The following is a 26,205-nucleotide window of genomic DNA, read 5'->3' as shown; positions in this document are numbered from 1 at the left end:
CCCGGGGTTTTCTTTCTTCCACCAGGAGGGAATTATGACTGTGTAATCCTTTCAGTGAGGGTGATGATGTTTAAGACATAAACTCCTAGAGATTGTGCCTAAAAGAAAGGGAGACAGCCTTTCTTTGGGTGTTTGCTTACGCAGTGCACTTAAGGAATGTGGTTCTGTGCAAAATGTCTCTATAACCTGTAACAGCCTTAGTCTAAATAAAACAATGATAAAATAAGTAAATTATCATTAGTGGATCAATATAAACAAAGCTGTCAAAATGTAAACAGAGAGTTGAGAATTGACTTGTTGTATATTATTTAAACCATAATTATTAGATGCAAAAACAAATTCAAATTTAAAAAATAAAGCCAACAGGGGCGCCTGGGTGGCTCAGTGGGTTAGAGCCTCTGCCTTCGGCTCGGGTCATGATCCCAGGGTCCTGGGATCGAGCCCCGCATCGGGCTCTCTGCTCAGCGGGGAGCCTGCTTCCCCTCTCTCTCTGTCTGCCTCTCTGCCTACTTGTAATCTCTGTCAAATAAATTAAAAAAAAAAAATTTAAAAAAAAAATAAAAAAAAAAATAAAGCCAACAAACTTTATTTGATTAATAATACTTCTGTAACTCCTTTATTACTCTCATAGAGTTTTTTTCCTTGCTGTTTTTAAAAGAATATCCCACTCTCAAAAGTATTTTGGATTGGGCGCCTGGGTGACTCAGTGGGTTGAGCATCTACCTTCAGCTCGGGTCATGATCCCAGAGTCCTGGGAGCAGGACCCACATCGGGCTCCCTGCTCAGGGGGAGTCTGCTTCTCTTTTTCCCACTCCCCCTGCTCATGCTCTCTCTCTCTCTCTCTCTCCGTCAAATAAATAAATAAAATCTTTTAAAAGAAATGTATTTTGAATAAAAAAGGATGAATACTTTCATACACACAGTAAATTTTAGTGCCCTTTGGAAGCAAAGGACAGTTGAACTAATTATCAATATCTAGTTTTGGCTTAGAGTTCTCAATTCTTAAAACACCTTGGAAAACAGTTTTAAGACAAATAAGTCATGCGCTTATAACCAGATACCAATGAAGGTCTCTTTGTCCCTTAGTATTTAAAATAAATCTTTTAAAATCCCTGAAGAACAGTGTTCTCTCAAGGATTGTTGCTCATTCCTTACAGCAAGCATTTTCATGGTTACTGCTGGCTCTGAGCTCCTACTTTGCTAAATTTAGAAATCCTATTGTATTTCACTTGGATTGTCCTGTTTTTACCTTAGTGAAATTCAGGCCTTTTACTTAATTTCTTTCCCAACAGAACTTTCACCAGGTATTAGATTGCATTAAAGATTCTAGGGGAAAAAAATAGAAATTAAAGTTAAATATTTTAACTCTAGGCAGTACTTCATCCTTTTTTTTTTTTAATTTTTTTAAAGATTGTATTTATTCATGAGAGAGAGAGAAAAAGGGAGAAGTAAACTTCCTGCTGAGCAGGGAACCCGATGCAGGCCTGGATCCCAGGACCCTGGGATCATGACCTGAGCCAAAAGCAGATGCTTAACCATCTGAGCCACCCAGGTGCCCCAATTCTTCATCCGTTTTAGAGCTGTGAAACTGGAGTTGGTGTCATACTCCATATCTTCCCAATTACTTAAGAATCCATTCAGATTCTTGTGTATAGAGCTTTCTCCTACTTGGTAGAATTTTTTTTAAATTTTTATATTTAGTTAATGCCTTACCTTTTCTCTAAAATATACAGAACTAATGGGTCCAATAATAGTCTCTCTCCATGACCTAATGAAACATCATCTAGGTAGAGATCTCATTCTCCCCTTTGATAAAACAAACCAAAAACACTCAGCTTTCTCAAGAAGTGAGAAGATATAAAAGACTATTATCCAGGTTTAGTGTTGCCTTGACTATATTCCGTTGAAATGCTTCTTTACTATTCTAGTTATTAACACATGCACAGCACTGAGAGATTTACTCTAATTTTAACATATAGTCCAAGTTTCTCTGTGAAGGAAAGAGAATCCATTAGAGCACAGTGGTTTAGGAAGCCATATGAAAATGACGGAAGGAAGCCAGGGGGTGAAGAAGACTCAAGCCATGAACTTTGGGAGGAAATCAATATTGCTGTGGTATGAATGTAAAACACATGAAACTAAATTTATTCTTGGACAGAATTACATCACTTAATGATGTAATTGCATCTTAATGATGTATTTCATAATCACATAATGAGAGCATTATGATTGGATATTTTAGGCAAATCTCTAGATAAATCGGTACTTCTTTTATATATATATATATATATATATAAAATTATATATATATATATATATATATTTTTTTTTTTTAAAGATTTTGTTTGTTTGACAGACAGAGATCACAAGTAGGCAGAGAGGCAGGCAGAGAGAGAGGAGGAAGCAGGCTCCCCACTGAGCAGACAGCCTGATGTGGGGCTCAACCCCAGGACCCTGAGATCATGATCTGAGCTGAAGGCAAAGGTTTAACCCACTGAGCCATCCAGGCATCCCTAAATCCAGTACTTCTAACACTCTTATCATCCTCATGTATACTCACACTAGTCATCTGAAACTTTCAAAACATGATAGATACATGGAGTGTGGGTTTTATAAGGACATTAAGAGGATATATATCCTCCGGACCTCTTATTATAAAATTAATAACTTGAACATAAATGATGAGGTATCTTCAACAAAACTACAGAAAAATGGCAAAGTTAAGAAGAATCTTGATTGTAAGTTTATTTTAGTTTTTTTTTTTTATAGCCGAGGTTTAAAATAATACACTATTTGCTTACTCATACTGGAAAATGTATACTTTATATTCATATTTATGTTTAGCACAAGTTATGCATGTCTTCAGAAAGGTGTTTGTCTTCGTTCTGGCTTCTGTAACAAAAATATGGACTGAGTGGCTTAAACAACAAATAACTTTCTCACAATTCTGGAGGCTAGAAATCCAAGATCAAGGTTCTGCCAGCTTCTGTATCTGGTGAGACCTTGTCTTCTCCCTGTGTCCTCATGTGGCAAAAGTGGGAGGGGGCTCTCTGATATCCCTTTTAATAAGGCGCTAATCCCATTCATTAAGTCACCCTCATCACTCAGCCACTTCCTAAAAATTCCATTGTCAGATAACATCACACTGAGGATTGAGTTTGAATATATGAATTTTGGGGGGGAGGGTAGAGGGCACAAATGTTTAGTCTACAACATTATATATGAAAGAAAAATATTTTATTTTTAATTTTTTGAGATATAAATATTTTAAATTAAATTTAAAGAAACATTTGAAGGGATTTTCTTGTAAAACAAAGTATCTTTAGGCAAAGTGAATTTTTCTTGTTTATCTGCTTAGTTGTTAAATGTATTCATATCAATCTATGTTTACATATCACTATATTTACCTATATACCAGTATATATAGATGTATAGGTACATTTTAGTATGCCTAAATAAAGTAATTCCTTCCAAATTAATTTTGTCTTCATTCAGTAGGAATGAAATTTGAGGTAGTCTCTAAAACAAATGTAAAATTAACTTTTTAAAAAATCTATTTTCATAAACTCTGTGTGGCAGAGGTATTATGTTTCTAAACCCAAACATATGTAAAAATAAATGCTTAGATGTTCTTTAAAACCAAGTTTCTGATCTTATAAAGGCTTGCTTCTTACCAAATTAAAGTTAAGATGGTGGTATTTTTCTTATGTATATCTAGCATTTAAACATAGAAATTTTCTGTACACAACATTAAAATATGAATATTAGTTATATTTTAAATAATTTTATTCCAAAATTTGAATATGCTGTCTTACTAAATAAGTAATGTTAGCTAGACTTATTTAGAATATACAAAAATAACTACTTGCAGAGAAGATAGATAATAGATAATTTAAATAGATTTTATTTCATCACCACTTGTCACACTAATGTAAACATGCAAAGTACAAAATTTCATATCTTTTGTTCAAATTTCTCATACAATTCAGAAAGAATTTGGCTTAAACATACATATATTGAATTGGTATAGTGTAAAAGATTAGTTTTTTTGTTTTGTTTTGTTTTGCAGTTAAACTTGTACTGTGTCTGATTTGGGTATTAGTTCTAAGACAATACCTTTCTCATACAAATCCATAGGAAATTTAGGAAAGTAAAATATTGGATGTCATTACATATGCATATAAAACCAACTTGAGCATTAAGCATTCATCATTATTTTGAAATAAATTTCCTTAATCACTTTATAATTGAACTGTATTAATTCACTGATTTAATTGACTGCATTTGATGATCTGCCCTTTGTGGAACTTTTTTCCTGCTCTGTCATAATTTTAAAGTTGAATGCAGAAAGAAAACTGCAACATTTCTTGGGTAAATATTTATATTTAATTTTCATGGAAAATAATTTATTTCAAGCTGATATTCTATTTCCTAAATAAAATTGGTCTTTTCAGCCAAAAAGAATGACATAGGAAATACAGAGTATCATTTTTTTAAGAAGGAACAGTGAGATTTAATGTGATTAAAAGTGAATGAAAACCATGGTAAACTAATTTTACTGTTTTAAGTAAGGTAATGTATGGATCCATATGTAACTAAACACCAGAACACCAAAATGAGTAAATTTAAGTATATTCTTAAGTTTTGAGAAACCGGTGGAAGTAGGGTCAGGATTTCAACAATGATTTTAGGTTTTATCAACAAAAGGAAAATACAGCTTTAAACTGGAAAGCATGAGAGTCATAGGTATAACACTAGGTTTTGTAATATTTAGAAGTTTACACAATATGTTTATGTTTTTTTCTCATCAGATCTTCCCAACCTGCCCTGTATACAGTGAAAAGAATGCCTGTTGCGTGGTAGATTAGACAGAAGTTTACCTCTGCTTTCATAGTGAAACTTTGTTAATGTGATAGCATCAAAAAGGAAATGTATAAACCTATATAAACAGAGATTCATGGGGGAATAAAGAGCCAACGATGAATAAATATTAATAGATAGTAGCACGAAATAAAAGGATTTAGCATGGCTAAAGGAGCTAAACACCAAGAGCCTGCAAAGGGGGATACTTATAGAAAGAAAGATAATTCAAGCCACCATATTCCCAGAAAGCCTCAAGGAGCCAGCAGGTGCAATGATACAGGCAAGATGAGTGGGACTGGCTAAAAACAAGGGAAATAGGTGAGGGCATTTATTAGAAGTAATGAGATCCTCAAGTCCTTTCCTTGTCCACACATCTGTGTAAGAACTTCTCCCACAAAGCTTCTGTATTTTCTGTACATAAGTTGGAATAAAAAGATAGTAGTCCTCGAGAATTAAGACGGTGAAAGCTGGGGAAAGGTGATATATGGAAACAGGAAAAGGAGTCTTCATTCCTCCACCCTCTTATATTGTGAAGCTTCAAGATTACTGAAATCCAGATAAGTGTGTATCCCTCTGGACGGGGATGGGGAGATCCTTTGGAGAACCTGAGGAAACTGTATGGCAGAACAACAAAGATTGCCAGACATCTGTACCCAACACAAAGGTCACAGAAACCAAAACCAAAATCAAAGAAAGAGAGAAGATAGGTCACTTACCAAAGTTCAGGAATTCAAATGGGAAAGAATCTCTCATTAACAACACTGCATACTAAAGAAAATGTAAAACTAATTTAAAATCCTGAGCAAAAATGTTACCTAAAAATCTACACCCAGTCCTCCCCGCTAAGAAAAAGTGAGTGTAAAAGAAACAGGTCATTTGTAAACAGGATTTCCTAAAACATCTCCTTATCTTTCTTAGGATACTTAGGGAGAATGTGATGCATTAAATAATAGAGTCAACCAGAAAAGAAATTGTCAAGGAATGAACCTGAGAAACAGGACTTAATACAGAATTAGGACACAGTCTCAGGAAGAAAATCGTCTATCTGTTTAGGCAGTAAACAGTACAGATTGTAGAAGGAAGATCATTTCATGAGGGCTTCATGATGGTAGAGTAGGAAGGAAGGAATGACTGATTACCTCATGTGTAACATAATATGGAGACTATTCTATACAGAGGTTTATAATTTCATTGGAAAGAATTATGATAGAGACAGAAAAAAACAAAAGATATAAAATCATTTTCATTATTGACTCTAGGAAGTATAAAAAAGCTATTGCATGGGGCGTCTGGGTGGCTCAGTGGGTTAAAGCCTCTGCCTTTGGCTCAGGTCGTGATCTCAGGGTCCTGGCATTGAGCCCCGCATCAGGATCTCTGCTCAGCAGGGAGCCTGCTTCCTCCTCTCTCTCTCAGCCTGCCTCTCTGCCTGCTTGTGATCTCTCTCTCTCTGTCAAATAAATAAATAAAATCTAAAAAAAAAAAAAAAAGCTATTGCATATAAGAAAAGTGATCATGATTCACTGTATTTGAATCAGCAGTGATCAGCATATAACTGTTAAGAATAAATGTTAAAAGGTAAGTTAATTTAGTGTAACACACACACACACACAAACATCCAATGTTTTGAGAAAAATGGAGAAAAAAAAAGTGTGAGCTTGAGTCAGTTCGAGTAAGAATTTGGGGATTTAGGTTGAAGAATTCCTTTTTTTCCCCCAAATTTTAATTGTGGCACAGAAAAAACTTAGCTTAAAATTTACCATTTTAATTATTTGTTATGTGTGTAGTTCAGTAATGTTAAGTTCATTCACATTGTTGTGCAACCAATCTCCAGAACTCTTTCGTCTTATGATTCCATATCCTTTAAACAATACCCGTATCTCCCTTTCCTCAGTCACTGGCAACCACTATTCTCTTCTACTTTCTGTCCCTATGAATTTGACTACTCTAAGTACTTCATGTAAGTTTAATCATATTTGTCTTTTTGTAACTGGATTATTTTATTTAGCATAATGTCCTCAAGGTTTATCCATGTTGTAGCATGCTTCAGAATTCTCTTCCTTTCTTAAAATTAAGGCCATATTAAAAAAAAATTAAGGCTATATAATATTGCACTGAATATACATAATCACATTTTGCTTATTTGTTCATCTGCCTGTGGACATTTGGATTGTTTCTACCTTTTGGTTATTGGGAATGATGCTACTATGAAAGTAGTTGTACAAATAATTTCTTCTGGCTTCTGCTTTTAGTTCTTTTGGGCACAGATCCCAAAGTGGAACTACTGGATCATACGGTAATTTTTCCTTAAATTTTTTGAGGGATCTCCATACTGGTTTTCATAGTGGGTACACCATTTTACGTTCCCATTAATAGTGTGCAGGTGTTCTGGTGTCTCCACATCCTCACCAACACTTTATTATTATTATTATTATTATTATTATTATTTTAAGATTGATTAATTTGAGAATGAGAGAGTGTGTGCATGTGTGCAAGGGCAAGGGAGAGGGGCCAAAGGAAAGGAAGAAGTAGAATCCCTCCTGAGTGGGAAGCCCATGGCAGAGGCTGGAGACCAGTCTCATGAGGAGCTAATTCCCAGGATCCTGAAATAATGGCCTGAGCTGAAGTCAGACACTTAACCAGCTGAACCACCCAGCGCTCCTGGTTTTTTGATAGGAAGTACCCTGATGGATGTAAGGACTGACTCATCTCTTAAAACTTTAAAGTGTATCTGCTTTTATTGTTTGATTAACTATTTTAAAATAATGTTCAAAAATAATAGTTTCAAATGGCACTATGACAAAATCTAGCAAGTATGAGTTTGAATTGTATGTGCTTATAAATTGTTTAACAATTTTACATTGGCTGTGCTGAATAATAAGTTCTCAGTCTAAAGAATGGTCTTACATCCATACCATAAAATTTGTTAATATTCACACATGGTTTAATATTGATATTACTTGGACTAATACATAAGTGGCACATTGCTATTTAGTCTGGAGTGTCATTAATTGCAATAACAAAGCACATTTAAAAAAATGGGAGCTTATTTTTCTTGTGAGAAATTTGGAGTTACGCATTTCCTAGAGTGTTTTTTTTTTTTTCCTGTTTAAACTATTCATCTTTACTCCCATATCATGCAAAGGAAAATCCAATAATTAAGCCCAGAGAGGTAATACAATATAAAATTACGGATCATGCAGAAAATGATTTTGGCAACTGAACATGCCAAAGTTTGCCTTATTTATTCCCATTCTAAAACTGAAGAGTTCATTTTTGGGTACAGACGCAGGAAGTCAGGCTATACCCTTTCCACTTTTCTACGTATAGTCGAAACCACATTGCAGTATGTAATAACAGCTCTAGCTGTCTTTGCCATAAAACAAGGCATATTTTGATGTTCATGATGCTTTTTGGCACTAATGCCCACAAAATCTGGAAGAACCTTGGAATTTTAGTCTTTAAAATAATATGATGATACTCTCATTAAGTTGGTGGAAAAGAGGATTATTTTTTCAGCTTTATTGAGGTATAATTGACAAAATTGTGAGATATTTAAATTGTACAACATAATTTAATACACGCATACATTGATCGTAGTAGGATTCCCCAGTTGAGTTAATGTATTCTTCATCTAACATTTTTACCTTAAGTTCTACTTTCTTAGAAATTCCAATTATACAATGGAGTGTTATCAATTAGTCACAATACTATGTATTACTCAGGTCTTATATGCATTCTTCATCTAACATTTTTACCTTAAGTTCTACTTTCTTAGAAATTCCAATTATACAATAGAGTGTTATCAATTACAGTCACAATACTATGTATTACTCAGGTCTTATTCAATCTTATAATTGAAAATTTGGACCCTTTTGCCAACCTCTTTCAATTTCCTCTAACCCCAGCTCCTGCCAAACACTTTTCTACTCTCTGTTTCTATGAGTAATACTTTTTTTAGGTTACACACATAAATTTTAACATGTGGTAATTGTCTTTGGCTAATTTTACTTAGCATAGTGCCCTCCAAGTTCATTTACACTGTTGGGAATCACAGGATTTCCTTCTTTATTCAGGCTGAATAATATTCCATATAAATATCACATTTGCAATGTGCCTGGGTGGCTCAGCCGTTAAGCATCTGCCTTCAGCTCAGGTCATGATCCAGGGTCCTATATCGAGCCCCACATCCAGCTCCTTGCTCTGTCGGAGGCCTGCTTCTTCCTCTCCCACTTCCCCTGCTTGTGTTCCCTCTCTCACTGTGTCTTTCTCTGTCAAATAAATAAATAAAATCTTCAAAAAAAAATCAAATTTCCTTTATCCTTTCATCTATTGACAGATGCTTAGGTTGTTTCCATATTTTAGCTATTATATATAATGCTGCTATGAACAGAGGAGTATAGATATCTTTTTAAGATAACTATTTCATTTCCTTTGGAACTATATCTAGAAGTGTTCCCTGATGTTTAGTGATGTTCAGCATATTTAATATACCTGTTAGTATATCTTCTTTAGAAAAGTGTTTATTCAGTCTTTTGCCCAGTTTTAAATTGGGTTATTATTATTATTTGCTATTGAGTTATATGAATTCCTTGTATATTATGAATATTAATCTTATATCAGAAATGTGCTTTGCAAATATTTTGTCCTATTCCATAAGTTGTCTTCATTTTGTTGATGGCTTCCTTTGCTGAGCAGAAGCTTGTTAAGCTTGGTGTAGTTCTGTTTGTTTATGCTTTCTTTTATCGACTTTGCTTTTGGTATCAAATCCAAAAAATCATTTCTAGGACCATTGTCTAGGAATTTATTCCCTCTTATTTCATATAGGAGTTCTATGATTTCAGGTCTCATGTGCAAGTCTTTAAAATATTTTGAAGTTTTTTGGTTTTTTTTTTTTTTTTTTTTTTTTCTTTTTGAGAGGGAGAAGAGGGAGAGGGAGCAGGGAGAAAGGGAGAAAGAGAATCTTAAGCAGCCTCTACACCCAGCATGGAGCCTAATGTGGGGTTTGATCTCACCATCCTGAGATAAGGACCTGAGCCAAAATCAAGAGTCAAATGCTTAACTGACTGAGCCACCCAGACTCTCCTGATTTTTATGTGTAGTGTAAGATGAGATCCAATTTTATTCTTTTGTATCTGGCTGTGCAGTTTTCCCTACATGCTTTACTGAAGAGAATTCCATTCTCCATTGTGTATTCTTGGCTCCTTTGTCAAAAATTAATTGGGCATATATGCATGGATTTATTTCTGGGCTTTCTATTCAGTTTCATTGATCTATATGTCTGTTTTTTTTTTTTTTAAGATTTTATTTATTTATTTGACAGAGAGATCACAAGTAGGCAGAGAGGCACGCAGAGAGAGAGGAGGAAGCAGGCTTCCTGTGGAGCAGAGAGCCCAATGCGGGGCTCGATCCCAGGACCCCAAGATCATGACCTGAGCCGAAGGCAGAAGCTTTAACCCACTGAGCCACCCAGGCACCCCTATATGTCTGTTTTTATACCAATTCCATACTGTTTTGATTACTATAGCTTTGTAATATAGTTTGAAATCACGAGGTGTTGTGTCTTTAGCCTTGTTCTTTCTCAAGATTGCTTTGACTATTTGGGTTCTTTTGTGTTCCATACAAATTTTAGGATTTTTTTCCTATTTCTGTAAAAAATGTACTAGAATTATTTAATTGTTCAGCTGGGTTATTAAGAACCCAGACTCTGCCTGTCTTTCCATTCCATTTCTTGAAAATGTAATCTTGTCACCTATGGCATGTCATAGCTTCAGATACCAAATCTGTGTTCAGTACAGGAAGTAGAAGTAGAAAGGGAGCCAACAGCAACACTAACCACAGTGCCTTCCTTAATCAGGAAAGCAAAAGCCCTATCAAAAACCCACATACCTCTAAAAAGACTGTTCATGTGCTCATTCATTGCTATGAGGGAGACTGTGAATGTGACAATTAAGATGGGGCTGCCTTGAAACAATTTTAGCATTCTATCTTCAAGGGAAAATTGAAGAAATTAATAATGAGTAAACAAAACACTGATCATCTGCATTTATTACTTTTACAGATTTTAGAGACTAATAACAGAAATAAAAAATTTTCAAATATAGGTGATAATAATGAATCAAATTTAATATGGCATGAAGAATGGAAAGGAGATATTAAAACAATACTTGTTTCATACAAAGTTGTCCAAGATAATTTATGTACATTTTTTTCTTTAGGTAACCAATTGGGATTCAAACTCCAGTTTGTTGAATTTTAATTATCATGTAATTTCCATGACCTACCATGTAGAGTTTTTTTGTTTGTTCATTTTTATGGGTGGAGGGGGAAATCTAAGCTCACATAATTATGTTTCTAAAAGTATATGAATACATGTAGAAGTTCGTGTTAAAAATCATTTGAAGAAAGTTTGGAAGCTTAGTGTACTGTAAGCTCACTATAAGCCAGGGGCAATAAGATTATCAGAAATTCTATACACACTCATGCTACCTCAATAGAATAACTTCAACTCAAAAGGGATTCGTCATATTGAAACTAGCAAAGTCACACACAAGGCTCAGTGGTTATGATTTTCATAAGCCACACATTCTGATGTGCAAAAATCAGAACTGTCTGTTTTGATTTATACTGGACTTCATATTTATCTCACATTTCTATTTCAGCCTGCTGCCAAAAACTTAATTTAGTAATTTCCAGGAAAACTAAATCAAATTCCAGGATTCTTTTCAATTGTTTTAGGTTTAAAACTTCCCAGCCCACTCTACTTTCTCCTCCCAGGGGTTATTTCTGAGTGCTTGGCTTATGCATTCTATGATGTGGTGGGAGGTGTTGTGAAACGGTTAGATTTAGATCAGTCTGTTCTCTGAGACATAAATTACTGGTTTGATTTTCAGGACTGCCTCCCCCTGGTGTCTACTGAGAGAACAAATATTCTGCTGGCTTCTGGTCTCAAATTCTAGTGAATTGTTTACAGTTCTGTCCCTAGTCATTTTTGTGGGCCGACTCTTATCACCTTCAGACCATGCGTCTTTCCTTTAACTACTTTTAACTCACTTGTCTGCCCTATCTGGAGGAGTAGGGAAGGTTACACCCCAATAAATCCTTAAATTTCAGGGGAAATTCGGAAATCCTCATCTTATGTAGGAATTCTTTGCTTCTGATCATCTATTCTCCATTGTGAGATTGGTGATACCAGAGTATCAGATATTCTAGAGCACATCTCTGCTTTCTGTTCTACTTATAATGAGAAATTGTTGCTAAAGGTACACTTCAATGAAGGCTATGAAAGCTTTCTCTCTTGCTAGACTCTCCACACTGTTTATAATCTTAAAAAAAAAAAAATCTTAGCAATGAGAATGGAGATATTTACCTTCAGGGGTGGGGTAGGTATTCCCAGTATGAATCTTTAAGGTTAATTAGTATAGTAACCTTTAGGCATGTGAAAGCCAGCCAAAAGCAGCCTTTAGTGTTTTGAGGAAGGAGAAAAAACCAAGAACATTTGCACAAAATGGCTTAGGAGAAACAAGAGTAGTAATAATGCGATGGAAGACCTGAAATATGGTTTTAGTAGATAACATGGTACTGAATCAAAAACAAAGTTTCTCTCTCTCTCTCCTTTTTTTTTTTTTTCAGTCCTTGCAACAAATTAATAGTCTCCCACTGTTTTAAATGTTCTTATTTTCAAATGGAAATAATAGGTAGTAAATTCAGTCTTATACCTCCATTTAATGCTGGTTTCTAGAATGCTTAAGTTAAATTGTGTATATCCCTATGAATTAATTTAATGAATCCCCACCCATGGTTTTGAAAAAGTGCATTCAAGTCTGCACCATATTTGCCTAAGGAAATGAGATTTGAAAATCTCTGTCCCCAAATGGTCAGTTTTGTGCTGATATAACACTCATGTCATCCACTCTCAGAAATACTCTATATAATGCCTTTCGTGAACACTGCTTGGGCTGGTAAGTTCTATTTACTCCAAGAAATCTCTTTAAGCTTTCGTAAATGATGCATTGTAGTATGCAAGAAGCAGACCTCCAAGGAAAAGATAAAATTTCTCTATTTGGTTGTCTAACAAAGACTAGGAACATGCATTCTTCGAAAAGAAATACAATCATGAGACAGATCAGCTATAGCTGTAATGAACACCTGAGACCTGTAACTTTTTAATCATGAAAGTTATTGATCTCTTCTTAGACGACTGTGAGAAATATGGCTTTTTTGTATACACTGTCTTGAATTTAATTTGATAACTTCTAGGACATTTTAGCACACTAGAAGATAGTATAAATTCTCTATTTTGTTTTCTTGACATTTTAGAATAATTTTCTCACAATCCATAGGTGATTATTAAAAAATTACTTTAACCCAGTATGTTAATTCTCACCTCATCTCATCCACCCACTTAAGGACTGTATTAAATTTGGCAATATAGTAGTTTCAAATATAAATGGTCAGTTTTATAAATTGAAATATGTACTTTTCTTTATGCACAGTAGCAATAATCCTATTTTAAAGACAGTGTTGATTTTTAGAATTTAGTCATTTTTGTTTTCTTTAATTTTTATTTTCTTAAAACTTAAAATTTAAAATATATATTAAAAGATCTTTAGATTTAGACAGATTATTGACTTATATCATTTTTATGCACATATAGAAAGAAAAACCTAGTGAAATCATTTTGGGTAAGATATTTCTGAGGCAAAAACAAATACATCACAACTGCTACATGGCTAATAGTGATTGTAAGACCATCCTGACTTTAGAGTTGTCAAAATGTGAAAAAAAAGTAAGCATCATCATCCCCATGACCTTGCTTAGGAGATAAAATAATTCCAATAATGTTGATGTCCCTATTGCATACCTTCATGATCACACCTTCTACTATCCACCCTATAAGAAATCACTATTCTGAATTTTGTCTTCCTCATTCCCTTGTTTTTCTCTTCAATTTTCCCAAATATTTATCCTAAACAACATTGTCTGGTTTTGTTTAACTGGTATAATAAGAGAACCTTATTACATGTATTCTTCTATGATCTTTTTACTCAACTTAGTGATATTCATCCACACTCATGTGTATATCTATTATTTATTTTCAGTGTTGTACAGTATCTGACTGTATGCATGTCATGGAGTTTGTAAATTCTCTTGATGAACATTTGGACAGCTTCTAGTATTTTTCCATTACAAATGCATCTGCTATAAACATTCTTAATAGTTGTACCCTGAAACATGTATGAGGGTTTCTCCAAAGTATCAGATGCCTGGAAATGGAATTGCTATATCTAGATGATATTATTCAATAGAATTTTCTGCAATTATATAAATATACTATGTATCTGGGCTAATAGGTAGCTACTAGCTGCTTGTGCTGTTGAATACACTTGACTCTTTAACAACTTGGGTTCGAACTATGTAGGTCCACTCATGCACAGATTTTTTTTCAATATACATAGTATAGCACTATTAAATGTATTTTCTCTTTCCTGTGATTTTCATAAAAACATTTTTCTCTAGCTTCTTTATTGTAAGAATACATATATAATACATATATCAAAAATATGTGTTAATTGACTGGTTATGTTATTGGTAAGGGTTCTTGTCAGTAGTAGGCTATTAGTAATTCAGTTTTGGGGGAGTGAAGAAGTTATATGTGGATTTTTGACTCCTTAGGGGTATTGACCCCTAAGGGTCAAGTGTACCTGAAATAGACCTAATTCATACTGAGGACCTCATGTGATATCAGGTGCCTGGTTCTTGCTTCCCAACCTAAACTCTTGGGGAACTAGTGCCATAAAGGGGATGAGGCAAAAGCCAATTCTCTTAAATCTCTTACACTTGCAAAATTTGAACTAGTTGTAGATGTGTTTCTACTGTTTCTACTCATTATCAAGCTGCCCTAGATTCTTATATAGGGGAATGTGCCAGGCACATTTTTAAGTAAAGGACCTATGTCTGCTACCCCCTCAGCTGCTCTGTTTTTTATTTTTTTTTCAATCAACTCTACTAGTTGCATGTTTGGCTAAGGACCAATGAGAGAATAATTTAAGTTTGTTGTGCTGTCAGTTTATACTCTAGTCCTTGTTACTGCCCCTTTATCAGGCTCTGGACTTTTCATGACGGCAAACACAAAAGAACATATGCTTGGAGTGAGTACACCGGGAATTTTATGAACGCCGTGTATGTGGGAGACAGGTTGTATTCCCTTGCCTCTTCTCCAAGTATAAGCAGAAAAGGTGAACTAAGATAGCCTGGAAACCACATAGAGGCTTTGATGCTAACCTTATCCTCATTCCCTTTTTCATGAAGCCCCCTGATCCCTGAGCAATTATTGTTCTCTACTACTAACATAGAATGCCCACGGTGTCCCCATCTGTTGCTCTTAAGAAATAGGTAAATTTTGCCAATTAGATAAACCCATCTTTAGGCATGCTGTTCTTTCTTACTATTCTTAGGTGGAGATAGTTACAAACTTTAAAGGAAGTATCTTGGTTAGCTCCAAGACATTTGAAGACTCATATGCAACCTCTTTCTTTGGTGGCCTGACCACAATCAAGCAAAGAACCACAGGAGAAACTTAACTGCCCAAGTGTACACAGCTCATAAGTGCCAAATCTAGCGTTTAAATCTAAATCGTATGGTTCCAGACTTCTGCTCTGTGAGGTTTGCTATACTACTTCACTATACATCACATACTTCATAGTGATGCTCATTCTTATCACTTGTCACAATTGCTGTTTTACATATATAGTGGCAGGTGGTATTAAAAGTAGGCAGGTATGTGCATATCACTGTAATGGGTTGTCATGTATAGAGGATATATAAGACCCTGCTACATAGGCGATAAGTCACTGCAAGTGAAATTGGGCAAAAAATGATGCCATTTCTGCCATGGATCTGGAGTTAAGGGTAGAATTTCATTTTCTAGGAGGTCAGTAAGACTGACTAAAAATTGCAAGTAACTAAAGTAGCTGAAAGTATATGAAGATAAATACTTAGACTTAATGAAAACTATCAAGGATTTAATTGTGAAATGAGCTCTTCAAAACAGAACCAGAGAAAAAGGAATTTATGCCTGTTTCTGAGTTTCCAGTACTTTTGGTATTCATCTGCTGAGGAAATACTTGTTCTGAAAGCTTAAAGGGCAGGAAATTAGGACTGGACATCAGTAATTTGTTAATGTACCATCTCAATCTTGCATTACTAATGAATTCTTAAATTCAGTACTTATGGAATGGAGGGTTCTGGTGATTTGAGTTTCTGTTCAATTGCAAACACTTGCCACAAACATTGTTGAACAACTTCCTAGATTATATTACAGAAACTCATTCCTAACATCTCATGTTTTAATAAATTAGTAAAATGCAATTTATTTCATTTTCTTAAACATACAGTTTATAAAAAATAACTGGGCTGAATCCTCATTGTTTAACTTATTTGATATTTAATTTATTTATTGTTGAATAAAGAGGGATTTTTTTCACTTTTTGGCATAAGATAATGAAAAATATAGTTGGTATTGCTATCTTTCCAACATGTGTTACTTATTGAGATAGGATAGAATGTTGGAGTAAAGTGTGAAAATCACTGAAAGAAGACCACATTGGGTGGTATAAGAATGTATAACAAGAGCACATGCCTCGGTCAAAGGTAGTGATACAAAAGTTTCAAAAGATATTAACATTTAATGTACAATATGAAAGATGAATAGAAATTTGCTAAACAGAAACAGAATATTCATGATCAGGAGGGCAGTATAAATCATTGTCTAGAAATGAGAGCAATCCTCAGGAGCTTGGGATTCTAAAGGAAGTTCACTATAGGGACACCTGGCTAGCTCAGCTGATAGAGTATGCTACTCTTGATGTCACGGTCATAAGTTCAAGTCCCACATTAGTAGTAGAGTTTACTTAAAATGAAAAGAAAATCTTCACCAAAAAAAAAAAAAAAGAAAGAAAGAAAAAAGAGGAAGAAAAATTTCTCTATAAATAAATTATAGGTATGCAAAGAAGAAGGCAAGTTAGGGAGAATGGTGACAGCTGAGGCTGCATGGATAAAAAAGAGCAGATGAAATTACTAACTAATTACGTATCGATTTTACTGAAGATGATCTAAATGTCAAAGGATGCTACTGAAGAGGTTAAGCAAGTGAATGATGTCATTCCATTTACATTTTATAAAACTGATTCACACTTCTGTGGTGAAAAATCAAAAGAGATAAAATGTGCTATAAACATACAATGAAATATTATTCAACTTTAAAAAAGAAAGGATATCCTGTCACATTCTACAATATGAATGAACCCTGAGGACATCATGCTCAGTGAAATAAGAGTCACAAAAAGACAAATACTGTATGGTTCTACTTATGTGAATTATCCACAGTAGTCAAATTTATAGACCAGTAGAATGGGGGTTACAAGGGCCTGGGAGAGGGAGAAATGAGGAGTTGTTTAATGGGTAAATAGTAGTTTCAGTTTTATAAGATAAATAATGTGACTCTATCTAATGTAATTGAATTGTATACTTAAAAGTAGTTAATATTATAAAGTTTATGTTATATGATTTAAGACTTTAGTGTTTTAGGCAGTTTTATTTTCACAGCAAAATTGAGAAAGGTAGAGAGATTTCTCATATGCCCCTGCCCACACACACGCATAGCCTTCCCTGTTACGAACATCCCCACCAGAAAGTATTTGTTATAGCTGATGAACCTGTCCCTAGTTTACATTATATTTCTTAACTTTGTACATTCTATGAATTTGAACAAATGTATGACACATATCCATTGTTACATTATCATATAGAATATTTTCCCTATCCTAAAAATCCTCTGCGCTCTGCCTATTCCTTCCTCAAGCATAGAATGTCATGTAGTGGGGCACCTGGGTGGCTCAGTTGGTTAAACATCTGACTCTTGGTTTTGGCTCAGGTCATGATCCCAGGGTCATGAGATCGAGCCCAGCATCAGGCTCCATGCTCAGTGTGGAGTCTGCATGAGATTCACTCGCTCTTACCTGCCCCTCCACCCCTCCTTGTACTCACACGTATGCATGTGCTATCTCTCTCTCTAAAATAAATAAATAAATCTCTTAAAAAGTGTCATATAGTTATGATCATTTAGCATGTAGCCTTTTTGGATTGGCTTTTTTCACCTAGTAATAAGAATTTAAGTTTCCTCTATGTTTTACCGTGGCTTGATAGCTCATTTCTTTTCATTGTGGAGCAATATTCCTTTGTCTAGATGAACCATAGTTTATTTATCCAGTCACCTAGTGAAGGACATCTTGGTTGCTTCCAAGTTTGGGCAATTATGAACAAAACTGCTATAAACTCTTGTGGGTAGGTTTTTGTGAAGAATGTTAACATGTTTTTTACCACAATTAAAATAATTTAATATTTAAAGACTGATATGGGGCACCTGAGTAGCTTAGCTGGTTAAGCATCTGACCTGATTTTGTCTCAGGTTATGGTCTCGGGGTCCTGGAATTAAGCCTTGTGTCAGGCTCCCCACTCAGTGGGGAGACTGCTTGTCTCCCTCTCCCTTTACACTGCCCCTTGCTCATAATTGCTCTCTCTCTCTGTCTCTAATAAACAAATCTTTTTTAAAAAATAAAGACTGATGAATAATCAGACTTATAGAAATCCAAATGAGAAACCTAGTGACCTGACCTTGAGTAACAGTACTGCACATGAAGATAGGTAATTATATGCATTTTTTTTAGGGGATAGAATCAAATTGACCCATGCTGTTCATTGTTCTAGGGGTATAACATCCAGAATATTTGGGTAAGAAAACAATTTCACTTTTGACATATTGAATTTGAAGGGTACATCAAATGTCCACAGAAAATTGGAAATATATGTTTGGACTTTAGGAAGAGTTTTAGGCATAAAAATATATTTGAGGGTCACCAGAATTCAGCAGTTACTAATATTCTTTTTAAAACTTACCTTTCCATGGCATTCACTCACAATAAAAATGATTCTCAATTAGAAAGCAAGAATCCCCTTTACGTGGGGTGCCTGGTGACTCAGTCATTGTATCTGCCTTTGGCTCAGGTGATCCCAGGACCCTGGGATGGAGCCCCGCATGCTCCCTGCTCCTCAGGAGGCCTTCTTCTTCCTCTCCCACTCCCTCTCTCGCTGTGTCTCTCTGTCAAATAAGTAAAACCTTAAAAAAAAAAAAAAGAATCCCCTTTAATGGAATATATTGGGTATTGGACAGTGGGAAGCAGCATATAATTTGGAAATGCTCCTTGAGGATTTGATACAAGCTTTCCCCTTTCCAGTGGAAGCTGCGTCATCCTCCCCCTTTTGAAATGATAGTAATTGAAGGTATGGCAGCGTATGAAATAGTTTAGAGAGATTTTCTTGGGTGAGAAATAAACCAAGGAGAGAATCCTGAGGCATAGTACAGTTTAAGAAATGGGTAGAAGAAAAAAATGTCCTTTATTTTGAGTAGAATTCCAAAGTCCCACTTATATTACCTAACTTTCTTCTATAGCAGTTTGTTTTAAAACTGAGGTTAGGTGAGGTAAAATTTGGGAGAAGAGAAACAGGGATGGGGATGGGGATGGAGGTATTCTATAAAGGGTATTCTTACTTTTTTGGTTTGTTTTACTAGTCTTCCATCTTCTTACTTCCTAGATTCCTGATTAGATTAGAATGATGATTTCCCAAGGTACACTGAGGTGTCCCCAAGGCACCGTGGCAAACTCTTAGGGGTGCTGCCAAAGAAAAATTGCATCCAAAAGTCTAAGGGAGACTTTGTTCATTACCACTGCAACAGGGGGAGAGATGCTGAACTCAACTCCGCTGAAGCAAAATGCAGGAGAGTTTCTAAGTGTTATGGAAGGCTAGCGGAAAAGTACTGAAGGACATTAAGGGGATGGTTGGTCAATGTGATTAGGCCATCCATGTTTTCTAACTGATGGATAATGAAGTTAGGCTCTCATCCCCCAAAAGAGACTGGGAGATAGGGGCACTGTCTTTTTGGTGATTACATTTTAAAAGGATGGCTCCCAGCTACTTGAGAAAGACATTTCTGGCTTATAACACCGACAAGAGGCTGGGACAAGATTTACATCTCAAAGGGGCAAAAAAAATTTGAAATTGTAAGTTTTCTAAAGTAAATGCTCTGAATAAAGGGAAGTCAGATTCTATAGCCAGAAAGAAACTTGCCTAACATTTAGTCAACCTAAGGGGCATGTAAAGACATTCTTTGTCAGTACCTCATAATATATTTTTATATGCAAAAAAAGAACACCAGTATCTCCCAGATACCACACTGACTACAACTATTATATTGTTTTTACATAATTACTTTTGACTTAGGGCATGACATGGAAAAATTACTAAGACTTTAAAGGCACCATAAAATGAGAATTTATGAATCTCCAGATTCGAACAAATAATGAAAGGGTATATAATCAGATGTTCTGTATTTAGCAGGAGGGGACTACTACTATGTTGGCAAGATACCAGGATAACACACAACTCTTTTTTAAAAGTTGGAGTTTAAAGGATAACATATTTATAGAACTAATTCTCCCCCCACCCCAATTTAACTTGTTTTAATGTTTCTTCACAAATGGTGAAAAATACTAAAGTACAGACAAGGAAAAATCATAATGTTGTGGCCAACATTATAAATATAGAATTATAAATTTAAAATATTTTCTGGTTTTAAAAAATAAATCTCGTAGTCAATGCAGCTCTGTGAGGTCTGTGCATCTAGTAGGGCCGTCTCTGAGTTCCTGATGGTGCTCGCCTTTATCCATTTTTTCAGGTCCTCCACGCCCACCTTTTCTTCCTCTCATCTGTTTCATCAAAGGTCCAGGGGGCCTGCCAGGGCCGCGCCATCTTCCTCCACCAAAGCCACTCGGTCTATGCCCTGGCCACCATGGAAGCCCCCTCTGTCTCCACCACGGCCACCTTTGAACATCCCACTGAGACCATTGTGGTCCATGAGGCCATCACTTTCGCCCCATATATCACCAGGGCCACCTCTGACATGGTCACTGCCCTGGGGTGGAAAGGGTGGTGGAAGGAAGCCTTCAGGCTTCAGGGCCTTACACTGGCTGCATTCTGTTCTCCAGGTGAAGTTCTGGTTTCCACAATCTGGACTGGGGCACTGCCAGTCTCTAGCTCGGCGCCGGATATTTCTTCCTCCAGATGGGTTCCCTTGGGAACCCCGGGGCCCTTTTGGGGGAAAGCCACCTCTGTCTCCTCCATGGTCTCCCATGTGACCCATGGGGCCCCCAGGATCTCCTGGGCCCCTGGACCTGCACAAAGTGGCGGCAGCATTCATCTGCCCTCACAGGGCGGCATGCCACCCCGCAGGCTGTTCCTTAGAGGCTTCTTCCGAGCAAGAGGAGACTTCAGCTTGCTCCCTTGAAAATCTTTCCCATCAAACCACTCCATGGCAGCCTTGGCAGTTGGTGAGTCTTTATAGGACACTGTAGCATCACCTTTGGGCTTTCCTGTTTCCTTGTCCAAATAGATATGGATCATGGGTTGTCCGGTTCTCCTGTTCATCTTAACTCCACACTGCTTAAAGATGTCAGCCAGATCACCTAGAGTCACATTATCATTTAAGCCTTGCACAAAAATTGCACTGTTGTCAAGAGTCTTCATCTGTATTTACAGGTCGGCCTAGACCAAGATCTGGTCCTTCATCCAACGTTCCACCAGGTTTATTGAAGTCACCTCGCTCTCCAGCGCCCATTCCACCACATCCTTCTCCCCGCCCACTTATGCTCATGCCTCCATGATCAAATCCCCCTCTTCCCCTGCCCCAGTTATCAGGGCCACTCATGCTCCGGTTTTCTCCTAGTCTGGAAAATCCTCCAGACTCCTGCCCATAAACACCCATGCTACTGGGGTGGTCCTGTTGGAATGAACTCTGCTGCCCGTAGCTGCTGCTCTGTTGGCTATATTGACTTGGTACCGCCTGTAGAATCCAGTTTTCGGGGGGTAACTAGTGGGTGGCTGCTGTCCATAGCTGCTTTGTTGACCGTAGCTACTCTGCTGTCCATAGCTGCTTGGCTGCCCATAGATGTTCTGCTGAGAATAACTTCTCTGATCATAACTAGTCAACTGTGTAGAGGAGTAGCTGGTGGGAGGATAAGATGGTGGTGCTGTGACTAGCTGCATGGAGAAGCTCCCAGGTACCTGGGGATAACTGTAGTTACTTTGTCCATATCCTAGGCTGGGCTGGTTGTAACCCCCTGTCCTAGATTGAGGTTGACTAGTCTCAGCAGGTTTGTTACCATCCTGTGGTCTTGCAAGTGCAATGGCTGCCGACTGCTGCCCATAGGCTGGGTAAGCAGGCTGAGTGCCATAAGCAGACTGAGCTGCATAGAAGGCCTGGGTAGTAGTGACCATAGCAGTGGTGGTATCATAAGCACCACTGTCGTACCCCTGGACAGGCTGACTGTATGCCTGGGACTGTATGCCTGGGAGTTGGAGTAGTATAACCAGCAGGAGGCTGTCCATAAGAAGTTGCATAGGCTGTCTGCCGATAGGTAGCAGTGGTCTGAGCCTGGGTATAGCTGACATCAGTGGACTGTCCATAGGTTCCATAACTTTGCTGCCCATATGCCTGGGTGGTCTGTGCATATCCTTGAGTGGGATGGGCAGTGTATGCACTGTAACCCTGCTAGGCTGCAGCTTGGCTGTAGGTACTGTAATCCGTGGACACCATTTTCTCTCCTTTCTTCACGTTCTCTCAATGTCTGTCTCCCTCTCACTTTCCCTCTTATAGAACTAATTCTTAAGACAAAGTTGTATGAGAAGCTTTTCTGTCTTTTTTTGTTGTTGTTGACTCAGTCTCTTACAATGAGGATAAAAGACAATGATAGAAACTTTTCTGTCAGTCTATATAGACGAGTCATGGAAGGATCCTATTTCCTCACATATTCTATGCACCCACTCTGTTCACTTCCTCTTATTTGTCTTTTCCCTTGGCTGATTTTTAAATTTAAGTGTATGGATAATTTTACTGAGTGTCATCTCTGCTTTCAAAGTAGTCTTAGCTTCAAAACACTTTCTGGAAATACTCTTTATGCCCAAATAATATTTGTTTACTTATATTAACTAATGTAAATGACTCTCTAGTTTAAGTTTTCAGTAATAATCCATGAAAGATATATTTCTAAAGTTCTCAAGGACTACTGAAGGGTTCTTTATAAACTATGTTTTAATTGCATACGTAATGAAGTATATACATTACATACCTAAAAGGACTCCAACAAAAGGAAATTTTCTACCAAGTATTTATTTTATGAAAGGGATCAGCAAAGGAGATAGAGAATCTAAGTTCAGAAAATTAAATGGAAAAATATATCTATATTATGGCATTATGGAATTAGTGGAAGAAATCAAGTTAAATGAGATTGCAAAGGATATATGCTTATCATCTATAAAAAAATAACCAACTAATGATTGTGATGAGAAAAATTTAATGGGATACTAGGAACAGAAACCAAATTGTCATTGGTGAGGAATAATGTGAGAAGAGGAAATAATGAGAGAAAAGTATGAATAGTTCTTCCCAGAAGTTTGACTTGAAAGGTCAACTATTAACTAAAGCTTTAACTGAATGAAGAATTAGAGTTAAAGGAAGCTGTAGGGTATTAGGTGGGCATAATTAAATGTTAACTGGAAGAAACCAAAAGAAAGGAAAAAGTTGAAAGATTGATATAGACATATATGTAGCCTATACTCTATAATGTGTAGATCTATCTTCAATAACGGAAACTTGAAAAAAGCTATATTTAATATATTTTATACATCTCACTAAGATTTGTAAGATAATAGAATAGTCTAAGGTATTTATAAGATAATAAGGGAGGTAGAACTTAGAGATTTGATGAGAGTGGAGCAATTTAAGAAAATACACTGGAGACACTGGATAGAGAATGGATTAAGAAAACAGTACTGAAACAGAGTGGAGATTAAGGACACAAGAATTTAAGACCAGTCTTCATAATTTTTTAGAGATTTTATTTATTGATCTGAGAAAGGGAGAGAGAGGGGGCATGTACACATGAGTTGGGGGGCTGGGGCAGAGAGAGAAGAAGAAGCAGACTCTGTTGAGCAAGGAGCCAGACTGGGAGCTAGATCCCAGGACCAAAACCTGAGTTAAAGGTAGACACTTAACTGACTTCATCAGTCTTCATAATTATCTGATTTTTCCCTAGCAGGGCTCAGCAACTGTGTTATCTATTGCTATGTAACAAATTACCCTAATACTTAGTAGCTTCAAATAACAAGCTATTATAATGGATCAGGTATCTGTGAGCAGGTTAGCTCTACAGTTCTTGCTCAACATGTCTCATGAAGTTACAATCAAACTATAGTTCCTAAAGACATGATGAGGGCTGAAGGATTCACTTCCAAGTTCACTCACATGGCTGTTAAAAGAGTCTCCATATAGTTACTCACGACATGGCTTCCCCTAAAGTAAGTCATGAGAGAAAGACAGAGCCAGAGAGAATCAGAGGTTAACAGTGCCTTTATAACCTAATCTTGGAGTTACATACTACCACTTTTGCAATATACTGTTTTTCACACTGACCGATCTTGCTCCAGTGTGGAAGGAGGCTTCATGCCAAAAGCTACAGATCATTCGGGGTCAATTTGAGATTGGCTACTACAGTAGGGGCAGAAAAGAGAATGCTGTCAAATTCACAGATGAATGATTTTGTCAAGTGGTAGAATAGAAGGATATTGGAAAAGTGAGTTAAGAATATTGAAAAATTATTGGGTAAGCTGTTGGGATATGAAATTTGATCTGTAAATGAAAGAAAGTGAAGGATCTAGTAGGTAGGAAGGAAGTAGAGGAATACTGGGGTTGGATAATAACAGAGTTAGATAACTAAATAACAGCATTAGATAATCTCAGTAGGAGCCTGAAATCATTTTCAGTTATTATTTCAAGTCCCAGAATGAGAAGGAAGAAACACCGTTGGTCAAAATGATATGAAGAGAAGATACTTGGAGATGATTGGAAAAGGAACTGCTCAGTCAGGATGGCAGGTGACAAGTGTGGAAAGAAAGACCGTAAGTTCTAAAATATTTATTATATTAGAGGAAGTGATGAAGAGTTCAAGACAAAGATCCCCATCTTTGGGAGTGTTTTTAACCCAGTGGACTAAGTCTCAGAAAACCAGTGTTTAGCCTTTCCCTATTCAAGTGAATAAGTGAATAAGCTTAGAAAGCATCAAGGTACAGAAGTCTAGGTCGCAAATTAAGTGTTCATTGGATGTAGGACCTGAAAAGACTTCATGGAAAGTCATTTCCTCATCAAGAAGCTATTTTTCAACTAAAAACAAGAATGAAGAGCCAGAGGATTTAGGGAAAATTTCAGAGAGCGTGAATTCTAGGACAGGGCGGAAAAATAGGACTAAGTGTAGAAGACAGGAGCTAGGTGGAATATGATGATGATGTAAAGGCTGTCAGATTGGGGGATGCTCAAAGGTTGCTTAAGATGTAAGATACATTGTACTTAACTGACTATAAAATTAATAAGAAAATTAATTCTAGCATCCCACCAGTCCACTGGTGTCTGAGGATAGGCTTTGTGGTAGCCTATGTAGCCTACAGATCTCTCTGTAGCCTGTCAAGCTTCAGCTACAGCCCTGGAGTACTGGAGTGTTCTAAAAAGGTTCATCTTGGTAGTGAATCAAAAACCCTAATGTTTCAGGATATAAATGAAGATACCATACAGTGTTTGATGGTTTACACAACTAGCATTTCTGCAACAATGGATGAGCTGGTAGCGTGTGGTAATATTGTTTGAAATGGATGTGAAGCTGAGTAGAACGACATATTCTACACAATAGATGTTTGGAATGGAGGGACTCTTATATAGCAATACTATGAAATGATGATTCATTTATGAAAGCTGTAAGATTTATTGATTCTACCTATGCAATTTGAAGCAATTGCAGAATTTTTATGAAGAACTAACGTCCATTGAGCTTAGTTTCTTACTGTCCGCTCTATTATTAAATTTTTGCTAGAGGTGGTGGAAATGGAGACATGAAGAGAAGGAATTGACTAATTTTCTTCATTTAAAGGATTTTTGAGAGTTCTATTTCTATTATAATACCAGTTCTTTAGAAAGCCATTCAGTAGCTGACAGGTTTGTAAACAGTGAATTTCTTTTTTGTTGATTTTTTTTTTAAAGATTTTATTTATTTATTTGACAGAGATCACAAGTAGACAGAGAGGCAGGCAGAGAGAGAGAGACAGAGGAGGAAGCAGGCTCCCTGCCGAGCAGAGAGCCCGATGCGGGGCTCGATCACAGGACCCTGGGATCATGACCTGAGCTGA

General features: G+C 36.5%; 2 pseudogenes; both read right to left on the bottom strand.

Moving 5' to 3' along the window:
* Positions 1–20,440: 20,440 nt before the first annotated feature.
* LOC111160118 lies at positions 20,441–21,175 on the bottom strand (annotated as a pseudogene).
* Positions 21,176–21,263: 88 nt separating this feature from the next.
* LOC111160202 lies at positions 21,264–22,570 on the bottom strand (annotated as a pseudogene).
* Between the last annotated feature and the right edge of the window lie 3,635 nt (positions 22,571–26,205).

Source organism: Enhydra lutris, unplaced genomic scaffold (assembly GCF_002288905.1).
Source record: "Enhydra lutris kenyoni isolate GAN:26980312 unplaced genomic scaffold, ASM228890v2 scaffoldscaffold74, whole genome shotgun sequence".
Taxonomy (NCBI): Eukaryota; Metazoa; Chordata; class Mammalia; order Carnivora; family Mustelidae; genus Enhydra; species Enhydra lutris.
Note: the sequence above shows the minus strand (reverse complement) of the source record. Positions and strands in the feature narration are given on the sequence as shown.